This window comes from Chelonoidis abingdonii, chromosome 12 (assembly GCF_003597395.2).
Source record: "Chelonoidis abingdonii isolate Lonesome George chromosome 12, CheloAbing_2.0, whole genome shotgun sequence".
Lineage (NCBI taxonomy): Eukaryota > Metazoa > Chordata > Testudines > Testudinidae > Chelonoidis > Chelonoidis abingdonii.
In genome coordinates this window covers 8,472,954-8,478,110 of record NC_133780.1, presented here as the reverse complement: position 1 = coordinate 8,478,110, position 5,157 = coordinate 8,472,954, and positions in this window count along the sequence as shown.

Here is a 5,157-nt window from a genome sequence, read left to right as displayed (position 1 = left end):
GGAGGCCATGGGAAAAACAAAGCTTCCTTCTACCAACCACTACAATATCGCTTTCCACCTCTTAAAGCCCAGCCTCTACACCCTTTTAGACAAATACACTTGTGCAAACAATTTAGTTTTTCCTTGTTACCTAGCCTAACCCAAATTATAACAGCATTGCAGTTTGACACAAGATCTTTTTTTCCCCCCAGTTTTCACAGTTTTTTCCACAGACTGGACTCCTTCCTAGTCTGAGCCCAATCCTTTCCCTTGGTACAGACCTTCTTACTTCCACCAGACATCTTTGGTGGTAAGCAGGGGGTTTCTCATGACTGGCAGCCCCTTTGTCCTGCTTCACCCCCTTTTATAGTTTTTTCATAAAAGACAGGAATCTTTTGTCTCTCTGGGTCCAGAGGTGGGTGGGGCCTTGGGGGACAGCGTGGAGTAGGGGCCGGTCCTAGGGCGGAGCAGGGGTAAAGCACACCCCGAGGAAATGGGAAAGTTGGCATCTGTGAAGATAACTATATATTTAAGAGATATGCGTGAGACATCAGCATAGTGGGCATGTGAGACTCTGATGCAAATGTGCAAGCACAATCCCATATATCCAAAATAGCCATAGACACCATACATACAGGCTAAATACCCGCATGCATCTAGTAGGTGAATTACATTTCTCCACCATGTATATGGGAATTTTTCTAATTTCTGTCTTTTTCTATCACTCCGTTTGGAAGTTTCGGACATTTTTCCTGTTCCAATAACCCCCACATCACTGCGATGAGGTGGAGAACTCACACTTTCAAACTCTGTGTTAGACCATTTTGCTGTCTCATCTTGGAATGAGTTGGTAGCTCACATTCAAGAACTAATTTAACCTCCCACAACCTCTGTGAGTTCAGGAAAGTGTGCAATCCCCACACTCTTGATGAAGAATGTGAGGCATGGAGAGGTCTAATGACTCATTTCAAATTACATGGGAATCCCGAGGCAACACCAAGAAAGGAGCCTGCATCTCCTGAGTCCAAAGCTAACACCTGAACTACACGGCCATTCTCCCTTCCTTTGTCAGAGCTAGGGTAGCAGTACATTGAAATCCAAGGGATATTTTTTCTCCCATGCAATCCATCTCCAATCTCCTGCTTCCATCCTGGAGGTTCTTGATTGCCCCTGGGACACAAGCTTTCACTCGTTTGGGAGTCTGTGTTTTGCATCCAATGGAAAAGACCTTGGGAGGGGAGGGGGACAGGTCTGGAGCTCCACTTTAATACATCAGACACAAACAGCTCCTGTCCCCCAGTGAAGATAGTGCTGTGTTTGAGCAAGGGCCCAGTATCAGTCTCTGCTAACAAGTGTGAGGTGCGCATGGCCTTGTCTACACACAGCATTTCACAGGCTCAACTAAAGGGGTGTTGCTTGAAACAGATTCAGTCACACTGATGCAAGCCTCTATGCAGTTCTCGGACAGCACTTTCCAACCAAGGATCTCAGATCACTTTAGAAAGGAGAACAGTATCAGCCCCATTTCACAGATGAAAAAAGAGCGGTACAGAGCCATGCCCAAACTCCTCCAACAGGCTAGTGGTTATGCTGGAAAGAGAACCCAGCTCTCCTGAATCCAGTGCTGTATCCACTAGGACACACTGCCTCCCTTATTGCAGTTTCACTTAATCCATTTTGTTTTCTTTTTAAATCCACCAGGAGATTAAAAAGGACCCTTGGGGACTTTACAATTCACTTTAATACAATTATTCCATGGATCATAAGAATGAAGAATCCATTCACTTTTAAAAAAAATGTACCTGTAAAATCCCATTCAAAACTGGAGATTATTAATTAGCTCCCACCCTTTCAGGTCCACTTCTCCAGTATCCACCTCTTCCCCGTTCCCCCCTACCCAATTACCCTTCTCCAATGCCCCATTTCTGGTTCTGGTTGCCCCTGCAAACTGCTAGAATCCTGCAGAATCAGTGTTGGGACACACAGACAGGTCGACGCCTTTTCCCCTTTCTCTTGGATTTGACATTCACAAATACCCTTTGGCCTCCAGGACAAACTGGGCTGTGTGAGGCTAACCATGTGTATTTCTAAGGCTCTACATTATACCCTGTGATGCAGGGACACAGTCTGAACTGGGATGCTCTCCCCAAACACAGTAAAGGGAGGATTTTTTCTCCAGGGACAGAGAGAGGCTGGTGGGAAAGTGAAATATTGGGCCTCATTATCAGCATCAAAAATGCCACCCCCTCTTCACAGTCCAGATAAATCCCAATCGTTCTGGGCTGTTCAGCAAGGGAGAGGGGGATCTTGGGGAGGTGAGAGCCGGTACTGAGTCCCACATTGACCCCACCACCCAGAATGCCTTCCTCTGGTTAACACTGACCCATCCCTTTCTCCTCACAGACTCTCTGGCTACCCTACAGCCCAGGATCCCCCATCCACCACCTCCACCTCCCAGTAATGCTACCTCCCGAGGAGAAGCCCCTCCAGGCCCCAGTATGCAGCAAAGAGAATTATCAAATCTCTTGGGATTGTTGGGCACGTGCTGGCGCGTGTCTTCCCATCTCATGCTTTTTCCATCCTGAGACAGGACGAGGCGAGGATGAGCATGTGTCTGGATCCAGAGTCACATCCGCTGGGGGGACCAAGAGATAGAATCAGAGTGTAAAGGGGCAGAGCTCAGCCTTGGCAGTGGCTGGGACCATTTCTCACACACTCCCCAGCAGCCCTATCCTGGCTGGGACCATCTCCTGATTTCCCTGCTTCTCTGTCCCAGATTGCAGCGAGCTGCCTCTGCTGGGGGCAGAGCAGGGATTTTCACTGTGGATCCCACCTCCAGGCACTAGAGTTGCTGTCACAGCTGCAGTTTTGGTTGCAGATTCTTCCTCTCTGCTTCCCACCCTGCTGCCCCGCTCCCAGCCACAGAGCTGGGGAGAGTGGAGGCAGGACTGGCCTTAGAGATGGGTGGGCTGGGCTGCCGCCCAAGGCGCAGTGTTTTAGGGGACACCCAGGAACATCGCCAGGGTTTTGGCGTCCTAGGTCGGGGGTCCTTTTGCGCTCCTGGTCGTTGGCGGCAATTCTGCTGGGCTGTGGGGGGGTCCTTCCCACTCCTGGTCTTCTGGGGCACTTCGGCAGTGGGTCCCGAATGAGTGAAGGACCCGCCGCAGAATTGCCGCGTCCGACCCAGAGCGCGGAAGGACCCCCCCACCGCCGAATTGCCAAAAGTGCTGCCCTCCCAAATCCTTGGGCCCTAGGCGACCCACGCTAGGTCACGGGCCACCCCCCAAGGCGCGGTATTTAAGGGGACACCGGACTGGTACCTCCTACCCTCTGTCCTGCCAACAGTCAGAGCTTAATTGCGCCAGGGCTGAGCACCGGAACCTCTTTCAATACAAATTAAGCACTGAGAGAAGGCAGCGGGGCCTGGATGGGGGGACCAGTGGGGTCAGGTGATAGGGTGGTGGGGCACTTGTGGGGGCCAGGGGCACCAAAAGACAAGTTTGCCCAGGCACAGGCAGTGGATATCAAAGGCTAGGGGAGACTAAGCCTCCCTAACCCAGGCTGGGGCCCCACCCATGCTCCACCCCAAGGCCCTACCCACGTTCCCCTGAAGCCGAGAGGGACTTAGCTTGGACTGGAGGTCAGGGGCTGGGCTGGCTGGGGCAGCTTGGGCCGATGCAGCTAGGGTGATGATGTCCCCATTTTATAGGGACAGTCCCGATTTCTGGATCTTTTTCTTATATAGGCTCCTATTACCCCCCACCCTCTGTCACAATTTTTCACACTTGCTGTCTGGTCACCCTAGGTGCAGCTGGGGTGCTCAGGGCTTCGTCAGCACAGGGAGGGCAGGGCCGAGGGCTAGCCTCCCCAAAGGGGGGGTTCACCTGCCACCCATGCACCCAGGGCACCATTTGCCCTAAGGCCGGCCCTCAGAGGAGGGACACAGCATCAGCAGCCTGGGTGGGTCCCTCAGCCAAGAGGTAGAAGTAGAGAAAAAGATAGCCCATGGGGGTGCAGGGGGAAAGGAGGGATCAGGAGTGGTAGGTGAGGGCATTGGGGAGGATAGAACTGCCCCATGGGAAAAAGAAATTTTGATAATACTTATGAATTATTTGTAAAGAAACATTTTCAAAAGTAAGTGTTTGTGAGAGAGAGAGAAAATACCTCTCACTTTCCAACCAGCTCTCATCCTATGTTCTAGTCCCAAGGAATCTCTTCTGAGCCAGCATTTCCCAAACAGTGGGGGTCCGACCCAAAAGGGGATTGCAAGACCATTGGGGGGGGGCTCACAAGAGCGGCAGGTGTGGCTCCCAGCTCTGAAGGCAGCGTCGCCACCAGCAGCAGCACAGAAGTAAGGAAGGCGCGGTGTGGGGTGGGTCATCATTTTTTGAGGGGGTCATCAGATCCTGAAATATTTTCAAAGGGGGTCCTAGCCACAAAATGGTTGAGAACCTCTGCTCTAGGCCCTTACAGAGTTCAGTAATGCCAACATCATGGTTTACTGTTATTGTCTGGACTTTACATGAACAGCTAATTGGTCCATCTCCTCCCATTGTCATATGTCAAGTTCCTCTCTTCCCAGATCCCTTCTCTGTACCTTGGAATTTCCTCAGAGTCTCCTTTAGAGCAATAGATTTATGAGAGATGCTGCTGGGGGTTTTCTCTGGCTCAGGAGAAACCTCCTCCGGTGGCGGGACCTTCCTCAGCTCACAGCTGGAAAGAGACTCTTCTAATTCATTATTTAGTTTATGCCTTATTCTCCATTGTTTGTTTGCTTTTTTAAAAAAAAAAATCTTTCCCCATGACTTTTATGCTAAGGAATCCCGCTGTCCTGATAGGACTGGGGTGAAACCCTGATCCCAGTGAAGTCCATAGCAAAATTTCTTTTGAGTTCAGCAGGGCCAGGATTCTACCCCTACACTGCCTTTGTGTATCCCAGCCTCGGGATATGTCTTCTCTACCAACATTAAAGCACTGCCGTGGCAGTGCTTTAACGTGGCTGTGTAGTCGCGGCTCCAGCTCCAGCTCTCTCTCAGCGCTGTAAAAAAGCTACCCCCATGAGGGGAGTAGCTCCCAGCACTGGTACACGATCCACACTCCCGCTTTACAGCACTGAAACTTGCATCACTCATTGGGTGAGTTCAGTGATGAGCTGCCATAATCTTAACAACTGGTTCC